The sequence below is a fragment of the Tigriopus californicus genome, chromosome 12, assembly GCF_007210705.1.
Source record: "Tigriopus californicus strain San Diego chromosome 12, Tcal_SD_v2.1, whole genome shotgun sequence".
Classification (NCBI taxonomy): Eukaryota; Metazoa; Arthropoda; class Copepoda; order Harpacticoida; family Harpacticidae; genus Tigriopus; species Tigriopus californicus.
Genome location: NC_081451.1, coordinates 13,518,175 through 13,541,359, shown reverse-complemented (window position 1 = coordinate 13,541,359; position 23,185 = coordinate 13,518,175). Strand labels below are relative to the sequence as shown.

The window sequence follows — 23,185 nt, the reverse complement described above, 5'->3', positions numbered from 1 at the left end:
AACAATGAAGTCCAACTCTCTTCTTTCTCGGGCTCCTTCATTGTTCAATTTGCTGCCCGCAAATATTCGTAGGGCTTATGTAGGAGTTGATCCAGTAGCAGGATTTAAGTCAGACTTGGACAAGTTTTTTAATTAAAATTCCGGATCAACCTTATATTCAAGGATAAGCCAGATCGGCCAACTCCAATTCGTTGGTTGATCAAATAATATATATAAATAAAAATCAAGTAAAATGACTAATCTTCTCGTCTTGAACTGCTGGGATTCCAACCCCGGTAGCGGTAAGGAAGTCCGCAAAAAAAACTATCCTCTGATGGTTGGACTCTGAACTGTTCCGACCCATTTGGACGGGAAACCAAATTGAAGTCCAAATAAATTTGACAAATTAAATTTGACAAAAACCAAGGTCACTTAGAAACGCTCATCACTGACAACTTTCCCTCACACCTTTTGGCAATAAACGTACATCATGCGGAATGTTACTTACAACTTTTGGAATCAATCTTTAACGAGTCAGTTGCTTGACCTAAGGTTGCGAAATGGGAGTTACCACTTAGTCCATTGTTTAAAATTATTAAAGTGACCAGAAAGCATGTCGTTGCAATCATCATGCTGTTCTGAAATGAAATTAAGTTGGAAAACGATACGGATTAGTAGTGTATATACGAGTGAATTTGAAGAAATTGGCCAGACTCGAGCCTTTTCGAAAAGGGCTCAAGCTCAGACTCGTCAGAATTGGTTTGTTTTTCAATCTTAACTTTTTATTTGGTTTCTCATGGGCTTTTCTAACCGCTACGGGGAATCGAATCCGCAGCACTATTAAAATGAAAAGTTATAATTCGTCTATGTTTTGCATTTTTGGATTTGAATTTTACTCGTCACTTGCCTCTCGCTCCGTACTTGACGTTCACAAATGACTTTTCCTTGATTGCCATTTTATATGCCAAAATACATTATTGTAGTTATATGTCAATAACAATTTTCTTCCATGATTTTGGTTGGAGTGGGGATATTTGTTTTCTCAAAATAATATATCAAATATACCTAAAAATCAATCCCATTAGCTCATGCTTTGAGGGATTTTTTACGGTTAGAGAGGATGGTCCAAGATCTTGTGAACTTGGTCCGTCAAAAGAGAGGCCCGTAAATGGGGCTCTTTTTGAGCGTGCATTGTCTGATTTCTAAAAAAGACAGCACCAAAGTTAAGATCTTAGATAAACTAGGCGTTGAGAGAGAGATTTCTTTCATCTCTATAACAGAAACCTGGCTTCGGCCAGGGGTCTTAGATGAAGAACTAACCATAGTTGGTTTCAACTTAGTACGTTGTGATAGGATACGCCCTGATAATCCCATATTCCCACATGGGGGTATATGCCTATATGTTAGGTTGCATCTTTCAAGTCCGACTTGGACAATTTTTTGATAACATTCCAGATCAACCCTACATTCAAGGACTAGCTCGGTCTGCCAACTCAAATTCGTTGGTGAACCAAAATCATATAAAGATTGAAAGGTGATAAGTTGGCGGATTATAACATTTCATTTTAGTAATACTGGGGATTATATTCCCCGTAGCGGTTAGAAAAGCCCGTGAAAAAGCAAAGACAAATGCCATTGCAATTGTTTTAGCAAGAGATAAATCAGATGTGCCTCCTTCATTATGAACTATCTTGGTCTGATAAGGCGAGGGGTTCATGACGTTTTGTTATGTGATAATGGCGAGAATGTACCATACTCACAATGACGAGCAGACAAGAAAGGCATGGACCAAAATATTGATTTCGATTGCCAGAGGTGTGAAAAATGTGGGGTAATGAAAACAGTTTTCTCAGGGATTCATGACGTTCATGACAATCTAACTCGATTTTTTGAAAATTTTGAAATTCGATGATACCTTACGAGACCTTAGCTCATCATTAAATCTTTGCTCATTTTAGCATACTTTTATTTTTTCCTACACTAGCCGTTATGAGAGAGCGAATCTGTGTTCAGCTAAGTTAGAGCCAATCTATGTTCAACTAAATTGGAGCTTATTTCTGCAATTTTTCTGGCAAAATTAGAAATCAGTAAAAACTCAAATAGAAGAGGAACTTACTGGAAATGCTCAGAGGTTGGGTAGAAGGACTCGGGAGATATTGAGGGCTTAGATGAGATGTGAGTGAGCAGGTTGGCTTGGGTATGCGGACTGAATATTGGCTTCAATCAATTGGATAGTTTATAAGCAAGCTATATTTGTGTACATGTGTTCTTGCTTCTACTACATATCAGAACACACAGATACATATACACACAGATTTGCGAGAGTACAGTGAAGCCTTTAGCGGTAAATTAAGCACCTTTCCCGATGAAGATTATGTGCTATATCTTTTTATTCTTATGACTTTTCTTCTAAAACCGGTTGTGTGTAAGATTACCTAAACAGCCGATCCATTCTGGCTTTCCCTGTCCCGGAAGAAAACCTGAAAACACGTTATTTCTTTTTGGTGTCCCAAAAAAAAAAACCAGTTTTTCCTTTTTCCTCGCCCAAAATTTTCGAAAGAGCTCTTTTGGGTTTGACTATATGTTTTCTGGTGTGGTTGAAATTGAGCACCTTATCTTTTGTCTATTTTAATGTATGAGCAAACATCTGTTTCGGGTTAGGTGTAGGAATAGGGGCAGCTCTAAAACTATGGAATGGATCTATAGCACATCTGACGGCACATGTAAGGATGGAAAAAAGGACAATCCACCTTCGAACATCCCCTCTTCATATTGTACTTCTCATGGCCGAACTTGAGAAGTTTTTGACACCATTTAGGATGGTCAAACTGACAGCCTTTTCATTCATCAGGACAAGGCTGCTTTCGATAAACAGGACAGACTATTTTGTCTACAACCGTCTTTTCCTGCTCTATTTCAAGAGGAGCTACTAGTTCAACCTCTACATTGGTCAAATCAGTCCACTTCTCAACTACTGGGTGAGCTTGTTGTTCAAGCAGCACCCTGGTCTGATCCTGACTTTTAAGACCAATAAAATTAAACCAAAGAATTACGAACCTCACACATAACGATTTGGAACTAATTATACTACAATACAACATCAGAGAGAAACTGCTGCTAAACATGAACATAAATGAGCACTAAACGTATTAGGTTTTAAAGTAATTGCGTTTTACCAAAGAGCCGTAAAAAACCAACCTAGCTGCGTGAAAAAATGGCAATTCATGTTTACTATGAATATCATTGCACAGTTTTCAATGATAAACTGGTCTGGTACTTGATCTTTATTGGGCCTGAGTGATTGAAACGCTGAAGGGCCAAAAACAACACGCGATATAAGAAGTGATATCTAGTTTGCCAACCTCTACTATGCTGTGAAATTTGAGTTGTTTAGACATAACCTCAGTTTGAGTACTCAAGGTTCGTAGTTTTGAGGAGGTTCTGACCAACAAAGGAGTGGGAACAGGATGAAGGAGCATTTTCCCATGGTCGTAGCTCGTCCATGAACTGTAAGGAAAAAACACCTGGCATAATTCAACCAAGAAAACACTCATCAGGTACGTAATGGCCTCAAAATTCTCATTTAGCTTGGTACTTATGGCCACAAAAGGGCTTGTCCAAACTGGACATGTCTTTAGCCAGAGACACCTTTAAATTGTTAAATGTATACTTGCTTTAGCATAAACTTAACTTTATCCTTGCTCATGAACTTTGACATAGCAACCCTATTGGAGCACAGAAATTCGAATTATATCGAAGCAAGATATAAAAAAATGAAAGTTCTCAATTCATATGCTTTCCCATATAGTTCTGAAATACTCACATGAACAACATATGCCCGGTTTTTTAAAATTGATTGTAGAGATCTAGAGTTCAATACCCAAAAGAAAAGGTCCAAAGGAGCCACGAAAAGTGCAACAATGCGTGGAGAAAATGCATATTTCTTTACAATGTTTTTACTCTTTTGTTTGAAAATGTAATAACAGTTTTGCCTTTTTCGATGTATCTGAAATCGTTTGAGGGAAATCATATGGACGATGTCTCAGATGACTTGAGTCCGGCAAAAGTCAGAAAACTTAGGACACGCACGAGTCCGACTTTTTCCGGAATTGCCACAACACTAACACCAAGCATAACCAAAAGAATGCTGCCGAGTTTCCACAAATGCAATTTGCACCGAGGACATCTAGGAACTGTTGTAAATCAATGTGAAAAAGAAGATTTGGAATATGGCAATCAAATAGTACACAAGCCAAGTGTGGATGTTTCCGTCATTTCATGAGCCAGTAGGCAAGGGAACCTCGTGTTTCTCATGATAGTGCAATACTATGGGAACTGAGGGTGTTTGTATAAACATTGCCTCTCTTTTTCCATCATGCATGTATTCAAATCTATTTCTAGATCCTCTACTTGAAACAACAGAGCCAGTTGTAAACTCAAAGTTCAGCAAAAAATCTAGTGGCATTCCAAGTGCCCAGCTAGAAAATAGATGATTTCATGACTTATTCCAAAAGAGATCACTTCAGAAGAAAGCCTTATGTTTGTTTAAGGTTACATGGAACCAGTGATGGGCATCAATGGCTAAAAAGGGAACTTGGTTAATCTCTTATTTCAAAACTAGTTTTCTTAATGGTTAACTTCCCACTTTTGATGATATTGTATGACCACGAAATAGTGAGAGCAGCATCAACCTTTACAAGGACGTTTAGGGGCAATTTCTGACACAGAATAGCTTCCTGAAAACATTTGCTTTTCAATGTTTCAACATATGGCTGCATTCAATGAACGAGGAAGGAATAAATATGAGATATTGATATTTGCATTTGCCAAATATCATGCAATATTTGCAACTTTTGGAGACAAAAATATTATATTTGGCCTCGTTTTTGAGACAAAAAGATATAATATTTTAACTGAAGGGATCAAATATTTTCTCGACCCCTGATGATTATGACATGCCACAAGAAGCATCTGTCTCATATTGCATGTTATCGCATTCCTTTTATATAGACCGTTTGACGGTCTTAAAACATGGCCTGCATGAAATCCATCTAGTCAACGTGGGTTCCTTGAGGGTTTTTCTGTAATTAACAATGGATCTTGTAACACTCTTACTGTGGATATCATGAAAACTCTGAAATCTGTATCGAAATTGGTGAGAACACATTTACCCTTAGATTTACTCCATTTTTATGTATGTATGTATGTATGTATGTATGTATGTATGTATGTATGTATGTATGTATGTATGTATGTATGTATGTATGTATGTATGTATGTATGTATGTATGTATGTATGTATGTATGTATGTATGTATGTATGTATGTATGTATGTATGTATGTATGTATGTATGTATGTATGTATGTATGTATGTATGTATGTATGTATGTATGTATGTATGTATGTATGTATGTATGTATGTATGTATGTATGTATGTATGTATGTATGTATGTATGTATGTATGTATGTATGTATGTATGTATGTATGTATGTATGTATGTATGTATGTATGTATGTATGTATGTATGTATGTATGTATGTATGTATGTATGTATGTATGTATGTATGTATGTATGTATGTATGTATGTATGTATGTATGTATGTATGTATGTATGTATGTATGTATGTATGTATGTATGTATGTATGTATGTATGTATGTATGTATGTATGTATGTATGTATGTATGTATGTATGTATGTATGTATGTATGTATGTATGTATGTATGTATGTATGTATGTATGTATGTATGTATGTATGTATGTATGTATGTATGTATGTATGTATGTATGTATGTATGTATGTATGTATGTATGTATGTATGTATGTATGTATGTATGTATGTATGTATGTATGTATGTATGTATGTATGTATGTATGTATGTATGTATGTATGTATGTATGTATGTATGTATGTATGTATGTATGTATGTATGTATGTATGTATGTATGTATGTATGTATGTATGTATGTATGTATGTATGTATGTATGTATGTATGTATGTATGTATGTATGTATGTATGTATGTATGTATGTATGTATACATTCGGGCTCGTTGAATATAAAGTTAAAAGAAAATGATTTATAAGGAACACCCTAGAACTCCTTAAGCCATAAGGCTTGGTTTCAAGGAGTTTTTTTTCCTTCTTCTCGAAGATCCGATGCTTACTGGGCAAGTTTGGTTTGTTTGGAATGATGCAACTACCGCAAGACTCTGTTCAAGCCTGGGCGTTCGACATGCAGAGAATTGACAAGAAATTTCCGTCTTTATTGTGAAACGCCCTTCGACTTTCGATGAATTTGCACCCCCATCCCCATAACGAAGGACTTATCATATCATGGAGAGACTTGAGGGCTAGGATGTTGTAGAAAAATGACACGAATAGCAATTCTTTTCTGAGCAATGGTTGGCATATGAGTTAGTGATTGACTTAAACAAACGCCCGACCCACTGCCTTACCGAGTCTTTGATCAGATTTGATAGCTTTAAATCATTCGGGAGATCGTTCCAAATTTTGGCAAAAAGAAACGGTGGCAATTTTTGAAACCAGGCCAGTCGTAAGAGTGGTAAAGGAAAAAGTATGGTTCCCCCTCTTTAGATCTTGTAAGTAAATTGATTTGTCATGCTCGGAGTACTTTGTTATAGGCATAAAAGCATAAATCTAAGCTGTTGCACTTTGGCCAGATCCCTGATTTTTAAAATTTGTGTACGCTTAAAATGTGAGCATTCCGCCCAGCACCAACAATCTAACGGATTGCCATTTTTTGCAAAGAAATCAATGAACGAATACTCGAAGAATGGCTATAATATTCAATTCCATATTCTAGCTTACTCTTAATTATGGCATTATACAAAAGATGGCGAATATTTGTGGGAAGGACTTTCTTGGCCCGGAATAGCGTAAATAAATTTCTCCTAATGTTTGAAGCCAATTGTTCGACATGCTTCTTCCAAGTAAGTTGGTTGATTATTTGTAAGCCTAAAAATGTAACTGTCTTCGCAAGGTGGTTTGACCCAACTTGCTCGATAACATGCCCATTCACCCTAATGTTTAACTTATAGCTCACGTTACTGGGACTAAATAACATTATTTTAGTTTTGGTTAGATTGAGTGTCAGTCTGTTGGATGCAAATCATTTAGCTACACCTACTAGCCAATGACTAGTTTCTAGCTCCAAGGTGTAAATGTCATGACTAAAATGTTGAAAGGCTGTATCGTCTGGATACATCGTCACGTTAAAATTTGTCGCTTTTGGGAGGTCGTTGATAAAAATTAAGAGCACTAAAGGGCCTAATGTACTGCCTTGTGGCACCCCACACAATAGTTTAGTAGGTTCTGAGAGATAGGAACCGATTTCGACTTGTTGCGATCTATCCGACAAGTAACTCTTACACCATCTTAGGACATTTTGGCTGTACCCATATTTCTTCATCTTAGCTAAGACAATTTCATGGTTTACTGTGTCGAAGGCTTTTTTTAAGTCAACGAACACTCCCAAGGAATATTTTGAGTTACTATTTTGAGATATGTTACGAAGAAAATTATTTATTGCCTGCGAGGTGGAATGTTTGGGTCTAAAGCCAAATTGTACATCTGTTAAATGGTCCTTCTCAAAAGCTGAAAAGATTTGTTGGTAAGCTACTTTTTCCAGTACTTTGGACAACGATGATAAAATGCTAATTGGTCTGTAGTTTGTGACATCATTGGTATCTCCACCTTTGAATAATGGTAGCACCTGCCTCTCTTCCACTCTGGCGGAATGTATCCCGAAGTCAATGAAGTTGTAATCACTCGAGCAAGCGGGCCTGATATTTCATGCTTAATTGCTTTCAATATTGAATTAGAAATGCCATCAAACCCATGACTAGGTATATTGGACAGATCATTGATAATATGTAGTATTTCCTTTCGGGTAACAACTTTGAAGTAATACTGTCTTCCATTTGGTGCACCGGAAATGTGCTTAAAGTTAGTCAAATCAAGCTCCGGGGCATTTGTGGTGAGGTTTTCACCTATTGATGCGAAGTGATCATTGAAAGAAGTCGCTATAGCCTTTTCATTTGTTAGGCTAACGTTACTAATCTCTAATCGTGAAGGAGGAGCTTGTTTGTGGGAGAAATCCTAGAATGCTCTTTGGACCTTGCCAAATATTTCTGGAACTTCCTTTGTTTACTTCAAAGAAGGTTTTCTAGTACTGAATCTTGCAAAGCTTGATCAACTTATAGTACACTTTGGCGTAATCGGTGTAAAGCTTTTTTGTTTCCCTCTGAGGGAAGCTTCTGATATGTTGAATAAAGTTGTTGTTTTTTGCGCCTTGATTTTAGTAGACTGGTGGTCATCCATGGGTTGAGCTTCATTTGCTTTTTATTTTCATTTACTCCTCTTATTGGACAAGATAAGTGGAAAGCTTGCTCCATTTTGGAGTTGAACTCACGAAAGGAAGATTCAGGATTGTTTCGTGGAAGAATCAATCCAGTGGGTGTTTGCGATAGCAATGCGGAGAGCAGTCATATTTTGCGGTCCTGTTAACCTCCGAGTTGAACAGTTTACAGAACTCGTATCTCTCGATCGAGTTAGAGACCTCAATAGGGATCAGCTGGTCACTAATATCGCTTAATAAAATGCCTGATTTAGCACTAAGTTTAGTGTTACTGAAGATATTATCAATCTGGGTTGTAGATGTCGTTGTAATTCTAGTTGGTTTACTTATGAAAGGGACTAATTGATGGCTAAGCATTAAATCGATCAAATTTGTCATTTTAGTAGAGTCTTTTAAAAAATTGATATTCAAGTCTCCGCAGACAACAATTGGTTTTGTTTGGCAAAGGCTTATTATTCTGTCAAGATCTAAAATCGCGGTTTGTATGCTAGAATTAGGTGGAATGTAAATGGAGAGAACGAAAAAGTTTTCGGACTCCACTCCTAGGACCTCACAATTTTCAGACATTAAACTTAAGTTTTTGCATTTCGTGTATTGAATTGACTTGTGAACAAGGAGGCCGACACCACCTCCTCGTTGCGAGTGCGTACTTCATACTCCAGTCTATATTCTTGAAAATTAATATTTACTCTATCAACCTGCCACACCTCCTGAACAGCTACAATTTTGGGCTTTTGTTCGCAAACAAGTTCTTTCAGTTTAGACTCGTTGCCAGCAATGGATCGGACGTTCATGGAAATCAACCACTGCTCACCGCTGTCCAGGGCTTCAATATAGCCAAGGTCATCAATTAGAGAAACATCGTCTTCGCTCTCCATCAATCCATTCAAGTCGAGTCCCCCACTCCCAGAGGGGTTTGCAAGACCATCCAAAGTTGCCAACTGACACCATCTAGCAGCTTTTGGACAATCGTTGAATCTATGATATAAACATTCTGACCAATTACCGCAAAGTTATGCGCAGAAATAAGTACTGAACATTGAAAAATCATCATGTCGAAAATTATGATGATGTGTTATCGTCTGCTCTGGTGAACATGGTCTTCGTTTTCGGTTGCTTGATCTTTCGGCCTTTCTTCACTTTTCCATCAACATTTTCTTCGATTTGAGGGATCACGACAGTTTCCGAACATTTCCCATTTTTTCGCGATAGTTGTGAATTGTTTCGGTCCAGGCCATTCCTTCCAAGAGTCCCATCTTCGAGACTTCCGTCACATTCAGTGGGAAGAGCGTTGCCCTTCATTGCCTCCTCTGCGACAGCGATCCCTCTCGAACACTCGAATCAGAAGCACCGGATCCAACATAAGTTTCCTTTTCGCCATGTAACGTGTCCTCGTCGTCTCGACTTGGTTCGTGTTCGTTTCGTTCTTCAACAGAGTTATCACAAACAAGCGCCCTCGCAATCGGACAATTAACTTTCAAATGACCTTCCCCGCAACATGCAAAGCATTTGGGTACTTGGTCTCTATGAAATATGCGAAACTTTCTCGTTCCAATAGCGACATAATCTGGAACAGAGCAAAGGCATGTGACTTGAATTCTCCGATGACCAGTGGTAAGGCCATTTAGTCAGGGATCGTTGAATTTCCCGAATAACTCCACTGAGTTTAGGAGCAACAGTCCATTGCTCTATTGATGAGTTTGTTGGGACTGGCAAGGCTGGTCAAGTTGAGCATTTAGATGATCTCGTAGTCACAGATCAGGATGCTTTAGAGGCCATCAGGGACTTGAGACTCTCGGGGAGGGCCCTGATGGGGTGACATCTCAGTTTCTGATGAGATGCTCACATGTTCTTGCTCCTGTTTTCTCGCACTTGATGCGTTGCATCTTGGACCAGGGCAAGTTCCCCTCCTCTCTCAAGGTAGCTCATGTTGTTCCAATTTTCAAAGGGGAAGATAAGTCACTCCCCAGTAACTATAGGCCGATTTCTCTCACTTCGAATATTGCAAAGGTGTTTGAGAAGATCATGAAGTTCAAACTTGTTGAATTTCTTGATATCCATGAAGTCCTTCCTCCTAGCCAGCATGGGTTCCGAGCACATTTTAGCACGGTTACCCAACTGATTGAACATATAGAGCAGGTTATTGAGGGACTGGAGAGCCATGAATCAGTCGATGTAGTTTATCTCGACTTTGCCAAGGCCTTTGACAAGGTAGATCATGGCCTTTTAGTTAACAGGCTCCATGAGATTGGGATCCAAGGCAAGGTTCTCAATTGGCTAAGAAGTTTCATTTGTGGTAGGAAACAATTAGTTAAGGTTGAGGGATCCCTTAGTGACATACATGATGTCAAGTCGGGTGTCCCTCAGGGCTCCATTTTGGGTCCTCTCCTTTTCATTATCTTCATTGCTCCGCTTCAGAAGCTTGGTAGTAGTAATGTCAGTATCTCTTCTTATGCTGATGATACAAAATTGGTAGTTGGTAGGAATGGTCAGGATTCCGGTTGTCTGGCAAAGGTCCTAGACCAAATTTATTCCTGGGTTGCTGCGAGTAACATGGCCTTGAATGGAATGAAATTCCGCTCAATGACCCTTGGGTCGACGCCATTAGACACTCCACTATTAGATGATGAAGGTAAGAACATTGAGCAAGTCTCATCCATGAAGGATTTAGGTGTAGTCCTCCAAAATAATGGAAAGTTCGATGAGCATATCCAGTTGAAAGTTGCGTAGCCGTAGAAAGAGCGCAGATTTTGCGCTCTCGCCAGTTTGCTTTCGGTTCTTGATTTTGCCTCCTTCACTAGCCTCTCCAACTTTTTCTTCTCATTTAGGTACTCCTGTCGATCATCCTCAAAACCGGAGATTTTCCACTTGTTCCACAATCGCTTTTTTCTTCGAATTTTTCGTAGTAAGGGACGAGACAACCAGACTGGTCTATTTTTCCTTCTTTGTAGCCTCCTTGGTACATGTACATGTCCTCCCCCCTGAGTAGGTAGGACAGTCCTGATCGTTATCCAGGCTCCATCCGGGGAGCAAGTGGTAAATGAATTTGACCAATCAAATCTTCTTAGGTAGCCTCGAAAAGCTGGGAAATCCGCCTTAGAGTTAGAAACATTAGAATGGGTTTCTCGAGAGAGTGAACCTTGTCTGAGCATGAAGCAAAACGAAGGAGGATGTTATGTCTCCTCCAAACAAGCATATAACTTGATTGCTTTCGCGCATTTTTGTGCTATTAAAAATAGCACAATTTGAAGCTTATGTATTGAGGAAAATATTTGAATTGAAAGTTGGCCTCCCAATAAAGAACAAGAGACTTAATACTTGAATCCTTGGTCTAGGAAAGAGGTAATGTTTTTAATGCCATTTCATAATTTGATAATAAAATATTATGGTTGCACGACCGTTACTTGAGACATGGACGAAGTTCAGCATCCAAAGGGCTAATTAATATCAGTGTTTTCAGCAGAGAAACGATGCGATTACAATACGTTACCAGAATTTTGCCCCCAAAATATCGGGACATCCCTGAAAGCGAGGCGTAGGTAAATAAACTCAAGGATAAAATCAAACTATTATCCGGACCCGGGCAAGTTAATATCACTGTTTGTACGTTAAGGCGATATCTAGTCTGAAATTTTCATTGCTTCCAATATGAGTAGGGTTGATGTTCATGGCAGTGTGACAGGTGCCCTTCCAAGGCGCAAACATAGCAGGGTCTAGGTGGTGTCCGCTTGAAAACCATTTTCTTTTGAATTGCCGCAATAACCGTGACTCGCATTGGGCGTTTTCAGTAATTCTTGTCTTAAAAATTTCTAGTCAGAGTAAATGAGAAAAATAATAACCTTCATTGCGACTCTCGGTCTGGTCAGTTTGTTAAATATATAAAAGTGTATGTCAAAACATTATGCACAAATATCAATTAAAGGACCAAGAAATGAAATGGTCAGAATGATAGAACAGCTAGCTAATGCGATATTACAGCCAGGATTGACTGGATATTGGTCCTTTCCACAAGAAATAAGTCAAGAGGGGAATCACGGACAGTACATTAACAGTTTGGTCGAGAGGTAGGTGATGAAAGCCTGGGTTATGGCAGTATAGTGGGTGGGCCAGATGAAGCAGATCCTTTGTCAGCTCCCGTAAAGTTAGCCAGTGTTCCGTGCACGATCGAGTACAACATCCTAATATGATATGAATAAATGATGTACAAAATAAACGATAGTTCACGAAACGGTGTTTATCAAAATGTGAAAGAAAGTGCATGTTATTATCTTGTGAAAATCACCAAGTCGTTGGATTGCCCATCGTGTAGTCCAGTTGGCGGTCAAATGTCGACCAAATGCCAACCCAATGCTCGCAATCCATCGTAAGTCTCGGAAAATTGTGAGGCTTAAAGACACTCTCGGGGAATCGATTCTCAGAAATTGATCGGATGTAATCGCGAAAATCCTCAGTCACCAAAAAAGATATTCCCGTGATTATTTTGGGAGGGGGAAGAGAATCAGAATAAGCAATCTCATCCTCAAGAATCAATGTTACCAAAATGTCAACCCTTTGCCGTCCAGACCCAGTGGTGGTCAGATGTGGCCCACATGCCACATCTTACAGAAGAGGCAGACGTAATCCATTGTCGGCAATCCGAGGAACCCCTTGATGGCCAATGTGATTGGCCTGACGGGAGGAGGTCAACCCTGGACATTGGTATGAGAAAATCCCCGTTGCGGTCACATGTCGTTCAAGTGCAACAGTTTTACAGAAGAAGCCGTCACCGTCCACCCAAGGCCCCGGGACAACCCGTTTAGCCTCCATGAGGAAGAAGCGGAAACCAACGTGGTACAGGAAATTAACCAAAAACGACAGTCACATTTTCATTCCCGAGGAGAGAAGTCAGTTTTTTAACCTCTCCGAAGAAGTCACAGTTTGGATCTCGAGGAGACAAGTCACAATTTAGAGCTTGAGGAGACAAGTCACATTTTGGTTCTCAAGGAGAACTGAGTGACCATTGAACATTGAAAGTGATAGCAACTCCCAACTTGAAGCTCTTTTGCTGGTAGAGTTGAATCAAGGACAATTTTGCTAGACGTGCTGGAAGTCGAGTCAATCTATTTTGAAATCAGAGCAATAAAAGTCAACGATAGGAGTCAGGACCCAGGAAGCCGTGCAGAGTCAAGAGGACCTGGGGAAGTTCATAGCATACATCAGTGAGGCAGCATAGACCAGTTGAAGAGTCTCTGGAGCTGAGTACAGGGGCCACTTCTGAGTTATACTCCGTCAATTCGATTCTGGACCTTCAATCCCATCGAACCGACGTCATCGCCGTGGATGTCCGTTGGACGCAAAAATCACCCTCATCAAAAAAGTAGGATCAAACCATTTTCTGTCCATGCATGTTTTCTTCTTCCATGGCCAAGCAATTACCCCTTCTTTCATTACCCGAGCAAGACAGCTGATTAGTAGAGTGTCATTTTCATGTAGAGCAATTGAATAAAGTAGATGGAACTGTTACCGAAGTTCATCTTTGATTTGGCAAGAATCAGGGATTAAACTCTAAGAGTAGAGATCAGCATCATTTGATTGATGCCCACTAGACTAGGATAGTGACCACATTTTGCAGGATAGTTAGGCTTGAAGATTGGCCCAGGTATATGCCAAACAACCGAGATTGATCTGGGACCGTGGGGAGTAGAGGTAGCTAGCGATTTGTATCCTTAGTCAATTGATGATTGTTTGAGGCTCTGATAAAGGAAGCTCAAACCATTGCTCGTATGCCCTGATTAGGGTTATAACCGGAGGCCTTAAGATAGGTCTGAGATATTGTAGCCCATGTACTAGGTGCTCTCCATCTTTGAGAGCTATCAAGGTATTTTTACCTAGTGCTTGGGTTAGGGGTTCCATGTTTCCGCTCACCATGGGAATTCAATAAGTCAGGACCTTTCACCCCTGGCTGGTGGAAGGAACAGAGAGTCTCTTTTTGGTGCCGCGACCCGGGAATATTTGATTCCCGTGATTTTTATACCTTGACCCGGTCTTGTAGTGAAATTTTACACTCACTGATCAAAAGTGAGGAGCCGGCTCGCGACCAAGAAACATAGAGTTTCTTTTTGGTGCCGCGACCCGGGATCTTTAAGATTCCCGTGAATAAATTTTGATTAGTGACCAGGGCTTATTTTTGGTTGTATTATTTCCCAGTGTTTTGAAAGCTGAAACCGGCTCGCGACAAAGAAACATAGAGTTTCTTTTTGGTGCCAAGATTTGTGTCCACGGCCTGCTCGTAGACCCATTAATGAAAAGAGAAAAACTAGATCGTGCGAAAGAAGCATTTAGTACTTATTTTCGGTGCTGCAACGTGAATTTTTCATTCCCCTTAATAATTGCTGATTTGCGAACCGGTCGTAGTTGTTGGGTTCTGTTTACCCAATTGATGTTGAAATCCAATTGAAAACCGAGATGCGGTGGCTCTCATTCCAATGGCTAAGATTGATGCTCAAACTCTCAAGGACCTTTGGCTGAAGGTGTATGATGATCTCACCGAGCTTGGGTTTCTCGTGGTAGCCACCATTTGTGACGGTCATGCGGCAAATCGCAAAATGTACCAACATTTGGCCACTAATGAAGAAAAAGACATGGTTACCATCAACGGCCGAGACTTCTTTTTGCTCTTTGATCCTGTCCATGGCCTGAAGAACATATACACTAATTTTCTCAACAAGAAATTATTTATGTGTCCCAACTTTGGAACCAAAGTGGTCAAGGCCAACTTTGAACACATTCAAGACCTGTTCTACAAGAAGATTGTCAAAATTGCGCACAAATTGACAGACCGAGTCCTGAAGCCACTTCCCATTGAGCGATCAAATGTGGACCTCGCTTGCCACCTTTTTGACGAGTCAACCACTAATGCTCTCAGATTCTATGCAACCGAATTAGAAGATGAGGCGTTGATAGCGACTGCAATTTTTTTGTCATTAGTAAGACAATGGTTCTCTGTGTTGAATGTGCGAACTCCCTCCATTGAATTTCGTAGACGAGACCCCCTTCAAAGTTCCAATTGACTGCAAGGACCATGAAAATCTCTTGTTCTTAGAATATTTCGCCGAATGGTTAGAACTGTGGAATGAGGAAGCTCTCAGATCAGAGTGCCTGAGCCTTCAGGCCCTGACTTGTGTAGTTCAGACTTCCAGAGCAATGCCAGAGCTAGCAAGGCACTTGCTTGAGATGGAGGGGGTTCTCATATGTGCTCCTAGGACAAATAACCTCTGATCCAATCGAGAGATGTTTTGGTCGATGGCGCCAGATGGCCGAAGCCAATTACTATCTCTCAGTTCGCCAGTTTCTGGAATCCGAGAAGAGGATAAGAGTCAAAAACCTTCTAAAGTTTGATGGTCTGACCCCGAGGGAATAAAAACAAACATTCAATGAAGAGCAAAGTGAAAGATCTGCCACTAAATTCTCAGATATTGCCACTCTCGTCACCGAAATTGAGGATTTGAACAAGATGAACCCAGAACACAAATGAATGAAGGAGATGCCAATGCCCTTTTCTATGTCAGTGGATATTGTGCCAATGGCCTGTCGAAGAAAGTGCAGTGCTTTCAATGCTTTTCCTCTCTGGTAAAGTCAAAGATCCCACCTGAAATCCATTCTCTTGATCAGGAAGCCTTGAAGAAACTGAAAAGGAAAACCATGCCATTCTAATGGAGACTGTAAATAGAGGTGGCTTGGTGACACCCTCAGACAGTGTTTTCGAGGTGTGTTTCAGGCTTGGATGTTGATGTCAAAAATCACGGAGGTTCCAAGGTTGAAAGCGATGCTCCTGTCATTCAGTGCTCCAATAGATGTGTTTGTAGCAACATTTCTCAATCTTCACGAGGACTTGGATTGTTGTAATAAGCTTCAAAGCCAATGTGAATGTCAAGCAACAAGCAATTCAACTTTCTTGGAAAAGCTACTCATGAACATGTATAACATCACGACAAAGAACATGGTTGGGCAAATTGATAACACTTCATTATTCAAGAAAGAGAACTGTCATTAATGCTGCATCCTCAAAAAACATGAGAAAAGTATCCAAATTGTGTTCAAACTGATAAGAATCCTTAGATGCTGTCCAATATGTCTCAAGAAATATATTTGAGTAACTTCAACCAATCCCTTACTTTGGCCACCCCCAAATTTTTATCCGTATCCTCTTCTTTAGAAATCCTTGTCTAAGACCCTATGCATTGTGCAACATGAGGTATTTAGTATCTACCTGATGAATATTTTCGTTGTCGACGAGATACGCCTATTAGTGACAGTTGATCGAAGATAAACCCCAACTTCTTTTGAATTTCATTGTCCTCAATGGTTAATTGTGCCACTTTCTTCTGTAAATCGTTGATCACTTGCTTCGTCAAAAAAATGCTCGGAGCAGTCTTTAAGAACGTTAACAACGTTGGTAATGATATTTGATGCGTTCATCTGTGACCAACTTTGACACTTTGGATCTTTCATATGTTGTGCCATGAAGTTCGATTTCAAATGAGCAATCTCTAAACACAGAGAGTTGGAATCCTTTTTCCTCAATGTACAGAAAGATGATACACGTTTTCTTTTGAAGAACAGAAATCCCATTAGGAATAGATATTTGATCAAGGGCATGCATAATGTGGTCCAAAGATGAAACAGTTTGTTCTTTTACAAAATGATTGTACTGTTCGTCGATTCTCGTTGTTTGAAGATGGGCTCTAGCATCCGTTGTAGCATTGCTTCTACATTGCGACAATGTTGGCTTGACGGAGAGATATTTCGGCAATCCTGGCCATTAGGTTGGGACTGCCTCGGGTTTGAGGCGCCGTACTTTGCAATTTTCTCCACCAAATGAAGAATTTAGAGCTGTTTTTTTTTCTTCAACCGAGATTTATTGGAATCTTGGCTTTCCAAACGAAAATCAGTTTCAAGAAAATGGAGAGAGCATATACGGGTATTGACTGAAGGATTCTAACATGCTCTAGGGATAGCTTTGACCAAAACGGAGTCAATGGTGATTGGTCGAGCGGTATGACGTCATGGATTGGGAAATTATGTCAACACAAGAGCTATAAATCGTGAAATTGCAACTTAAAACGCTCGTAGTTCCCTTTCGGGTCAAGCAATCATCACCATTTATCAAATGGTTTCAAGCCAAGTTTTTAGCGAATGCATTGAACTAGTTAGCAAGTCAGTTGCAGTAAAAAATTATTCGCCCAGGTAACGTCAAAGTGAGGTCATCTCTTTCAGGGAAACTATCAAACACCTATTCAAATTTTCGCGCTCAAATTTGGGCAAAAGACTTGACGAGGAAGGGCGGGCACAACAGCCAGCAGTATTGAAATTTCACGTTGATCAGCAAAATGTCGAGTCAATTACACTCTGAAGATCTGAAGCAAAAAGAAATTTCAAGTGAGAAAAAAAGGTGCTATCGCGTTTATGCAATGGCGATGTCAGTTGGGCTACGTAGTACAGCTTCCCAAAAGATCCCAAAATCCAAAAGACGTGGCTGTTGGCTTGCAAACGCCAAGATCCGATTTCTATTACAAGAGCACGACTTGGCCACCACCATTTTGCCCCTGAATGTTTCGAAAGAGATTTGAACAGCGAATTGTTGGGCTTGATACCCAAAAGTATACTCCAGAAAGGATTGGTGCCTAAGGTTTGCAAACATCAAGAGTACTTTGAGGAAGATGAAAGTCCGCGGGCAAAGCGCGTCTGGAAGAGAGAAGACAAAGAAACCGTGGAGCAGTGCTACCAGATGTGGTGATTTATCACCAAACTGGTGATTTTGCAAGTAATTTTGGGACAAAATTTTGCGCCTGGTGATTGGTGATTTACGGCAAAGAGAACCTTGAAATCTGGTGATTTTGAAAAATCCGAAAAATCCACTTTTGGTTGGCTACGGTTGGCTAAAATAGAATTTTTTTTTTTTAAGTACTCATGGGTATGAAACATATTGCAAATATATTACCAACCACCTGCTTATGTTTTCCATCAGTCTAAAAGAGCTGTTTTTTTTTATCTTTGCAATTTTTTCAAATACTCCATTTCAAATTTTAGTTTTGTTTGGGAAATGAACTTCCTCCTTTAAAGATCAGGCATATCTTGACGTGTTCTCATGATTTTTGGGGTAAATAGTCATGAGGTGGATGGTTAGTTTTGAAAAATTTGACTTACCATTACTTTCCTTGAAACTTGAAAACTTACTTTCCTTAACAAAATTGTTTTGCAAAACATTTGCTACACTCTAGCATAATTGTGTCTTCACTATTGAACTGAGATTTTTTTTTTTTACAAGATGTTAAGATGTGTGAAATACGGATCAGTCTAGGGGGTAGCATGGACAAGGCAAAATCTGCTCGCAAGGGATAGTAGGTTCAAATTCCAATGCTGGAAGATATCATGATATAATTTTCCTTTTCAGCTACGTGTTGCTTGATAGGGAAGTCAAAAGCAGCCCTTACAGCCTCCAGAACGTGTTGGTGCCTACGTTTTGGAAAGTTTATTTGCAAACTTTTGTGCAAATCTGGTCAATTTTTTATGCATTTTTTTGTCAATAAAGACCATATTTATCTGCAAAGTTTTGCCGGCCCTATAAATAACAACAAAGCTCGTGTGGTGATTGCATCTTAAAATTTGGTTATTTTTCTTTGAAGCCCCAAAAATTTGGTGATAAAACTGATTATTTTTGGCAAAAGTTGGGTGATAATCGATCCATTTCATCTGGCAGCACTGCTGTAGAGAAACTTCTTTTAGACTCGGTGAGTCAAGATGAGCCTGACATATTGGGGCAGGAACTGGGTAATGAGCTCAACAAGAGCAATTCCGTTGGAATCACCTGCGATTTGTTCAATGAAGGACGTGAAGTTCTGGTGTTGAAGAATGAACGCCAAAGTTTGAGAAGACACCTCCGCAACCGCAACGCAATTTTAGAGGTGAATAGATTAAAACAGCAAGTCAAGCGGCAACAAAGTTCAAGCCAGAGGCGTCAAGATATGAAGAAATTCCTTACAAGAAGTGCCGGACAGAAGCATTGTCGCTATTATGGGGAAGATGTTATTCGAGCTCTAGTTTTGAAGACTATGAACAATCGGACCTTCGAGTATCTGCGAAAATCCAAAACCATCGCACTTCCCGGTCGCCTGACAATTGAGAGATGGCTGAAGCAATCTAACACCAGTCCTGGGATCCAACATGAGTGTTAAAGGATAATAAAAGAGCTGTGCATGAGCTTTGAAGTTGAAGAGGACTCCTTTACCGTTCTCTCATTTGATGAAATCGATTTGAAAAATCGGTATGAATTAGATTTCAAAACTGAAACAATCTATGGCGATTGTAAAAAGGGAAAAACGGCCATGATTCGTGGCCTGTGCAAGAACTGGAAGCAACCAATATATTTCAAGTTCAAGCAGACCATGGACAAAAGTTGCTTGCTTGAAATCATCACGCAAGTTGAAAAAACTGGGATCAAAGTGTTGTCCATAGCCTTTGACCTTGGAAACAAGACACTGATATCGCAGCTATACCTGATGCTCCTCACTTGATCAAATTGGCAAGAAATCACTTATTGGACAAAGGATTCCTCATACCTGACGGCAATGGTGGGTTTGTTTGTTCGACTTGGGAAAGAGGATTTTGAAGATATCATGTCCAAAGATTCTGGCGAATTCAAAATTGCCTTTAAATTGACGAAGGAGCATGTGGAATGCAAGGGAAGCGCACGTCAAAGAGTACGGTTGGCTTGTCAAATCTTCTCAAGGACGACGGCAAAATGCTTCACATTTCTGTATGGAGAAGATGATCAAACAGCATCCATCAAGGAGAACACTATTCTCTTGTTCAATAACTGGTTCGATGTTATGAACTCTAGGGTTCCTGTGGACTTCAAGAATCCCTTAAAAAGCGCTTTTGGCCAGAACATACATGCTCAAATGAAAAATCTTGAAGACATGGCAGAGTTCATTGACGGAATGAGGCTTGATGGTGGTCGCCCAATTACGAAATTGCCCTGGCAATTCGGTATCTTGGCCTCCATCAATTCTATGAAGGCGATGTACAAATACTTGACTACAAATACCAATGTCCGATACATTCTAACCTTACGCCTCAATCAAGACTTTCTAGAGAACTTCTTTAGTCAGCTTCGACGAATGTCAGGTAACTGGTTGCCGTTTATTCCTATTTTTGTTGCATTTATGCATGTGCAGTTTTTTAATGTTTTAACCATGAAATTGCTTTCAGGAGACAACGCCCATCCTGGGCCCGTTGAGGCCCTTCGTCGACTCCGAATTTTGCTCCTTGGGAAAAACTACAACTTTTTAATTAAAAATCCATCTGTTCAGTTTGAAAACAGCGAGGAAACCTACGTGTCTTCAGAAATTTTCAAGGAATACCTGGAACCACATGGACGAGTAGAACTAAGCCGCATTTCTTACTCTCTCGACACTTCTTCTGCTTTCATGAAGAAAACATTAACAGGAGTTAGAGCAATAGAAACAACAAGAACGGCAAAGGGCGCAACAACATCGGGAGCAACAGAAACAACGAGAGTAGCATCATCGACATCAACGACGGGAGCAACCACTGAGAAAGATGTTGTTATGCATACTCTTAACGAAGATGAGGACCGTCTCTTCCAGTGGATTGAGAGCTAAGACGTTCCGGATGATTTTAAATTGGAACCAGAGCCAACAAAATTAACTCAAACGTCCCCAGAACACTGGGATTGCAATCAACAGGGTCTTGCCTATGTAGCGGATTTCTTGGCATTTAAATTCAAGGAAAAGTATCCATACTTGGGTGACCACACTCACAATATCAGCGAAAAATGGTCCACCTCAACGCCATGGATTTTTCACTTGTCTAGGGGTGGATCAATTGCCCCGTCTGCTTCCTTTGTAAAAGCGTGTGGAGCATTTGAACCAGTATTCCTGAACTTGCACAAAAAAAGAAATCAATCGAGATCCGGGCGTTTTAAAACGATTAACGGAGCACCTCATTCGTGATTTTAGAGAAAAGTGGCCTCATGATGTCCTTAAGTTATACACCAAAACAAGAACTTTCATCCGAATCAAGGCGCTAAACACGCGCTTAAAGACTGATGTGAAACTTCGGAGCCTTAAGCAATTGGGACAATTTGTCAATTAGTAAAAAAAAGGAAAAGAAATAAAATTGTGGTCAGAGTGTCATGGTCAGTTTCATTTGTATTTTATTCAAGGAAGGTGTTGAACAGTTAGTCGTTCTATTATTGTGAAACAAGGGGTGCAAAAGTTTTGCCCTAAATAGCTTTATCACGAAGACCGGAACCAAATGGATTTACTTACGAGTAAGAAGAAAGTGCATATTAGTGATGCTAATTAATAAAACGACTCTCGGCATCGAAAACTTGGACCAAGCAAGCCACGTAAGAAAGCATCATAAGAGTGCCGCAATTTGGCCCTCGTCACTGAGACCGAGGCTTGACCCAGAGAGGTCAACATGCTAGGGGTTCTAAAAGAGCAAATCCTAGTCTTTATCTACGCATGCGTGAGGACTCTATGACGCTGGTCAATGACGGTTTATTCCAGCGCCAAAGTGATGCAAAAACGGGACCACCTCATAGGGGAGGGGATACACCTATTTGTGTTGCATTGACAGGAGGGTCATGACAAATCCTCAAGGTTTACGCCTTAAAAGCAAACACTCAATCATTCTGAGGATTGTACGGCGAATTGCCGATGAAATGTTTGATGTCGGAATGGGGGCGTTGCATCGAATCCGACAAGATCTCCCAATCCCATCCGCACTCAAATTTCCCACTGGATGGAAATGAATATTGAAATAGTCTGAACAAAATGGCTAATCCAATTCAAAGCTGGGGAGCCGCATAGTATTTCCTCAATCCGAACTGAACCCCAATAGTTGGATCCACTGGAGAGCTCTAGCCCGGGCGCGCCGGGATGGAGCGGGACAGATGCGTGCCTTGACGGTTGTTTGTTGAGATGTCCACGATTACAAGAGGCTGAATAAAGGCCTATTTGGTCAATTCTTGGAATCGGGCCTAGGCCTTGGAGGAGGTGGCCTGAATAATCTGAATCTGAATGTCATTGGCTTATTGAGTTACACAGACCAAGAACGAAGGATGGGATGACGGTGGGATCTTTCCATCAGGGCTGTATCATAATCACATGATCTTGGATAGAAATACTTCTTTGAGTTAGGCAGGCCCCCTCATAGAAAAAGGAGACCTCAACTTGACATTACCTGGGCCAATAATTTTCTATTGCAACTGACTTGATCACTGGTTCAATGGATTCGCCAAAGACTTGGCTTGAAACCATTGAATAAATGATGATGATTGCTTGACCCAAAAGGGAACTACGAGCGTTTTAAGTTGCAATTTCACGATGTACAGCTCTTCTGTGGACATGATTTGTCCATCAATGACGTCACGTCAGCTGGCTGTCGGTTTGTTTACATCGATTTGGACACTAGTTGGCTTTGACCCACGCCATGCGCAGGTCAAGGTTTTTAGGAATTGTTTGCTCTCGACGCGGGATGTGCAATCACTCGAATTGTAGGTTCAAGATAATTCATTTATTGATCCGGTCTGGTGAGAGTCTAAAAACGAACTGGTTCATGTGGACACTTGCAGTGAGCATGATCTGAGAATGAGCGGGAAAACTAGGCATGTATGATTGAAGTAGGGTGACGTGAATCGAATGTCTTGGACACATAGAACACCCCCCTTCGACTTTAAAATGACTATTGTTAAAGTAAGTTGGTTGTGGTTAGCAATTGGAGGTGGACGTTAATCGGAACAAGAATTTCCAT

General features: G+C 40.2%; 1 long non-coding RNA gene across 1 annotated transcript in view; it reads right to left on the bottom strand.

Annotated features, from left to right (window-relative positions):
- The window catches only part of LOC131892019 (uncharacterized), a 7,088-nt gene extending 4,911 nt beyond the window's left edge, over positions 1-2,177 (bottom strand). The window contains exons 1-2 of the long non-coding RNA XR_009374509.1: positions 2,096-2,177; positions 488-617 (exon numbers count right to left, since the gene is read on the bottom strand). This is a non-coding gene — a long non-coding RNA (uncharacterized LOC131892019). The remainder of the gene's footprint in view (positions 1-487; positions 618-2,095) is intronic.
- Positions 2,178-23,185: the final 21,008 nt, after the last annotated feature.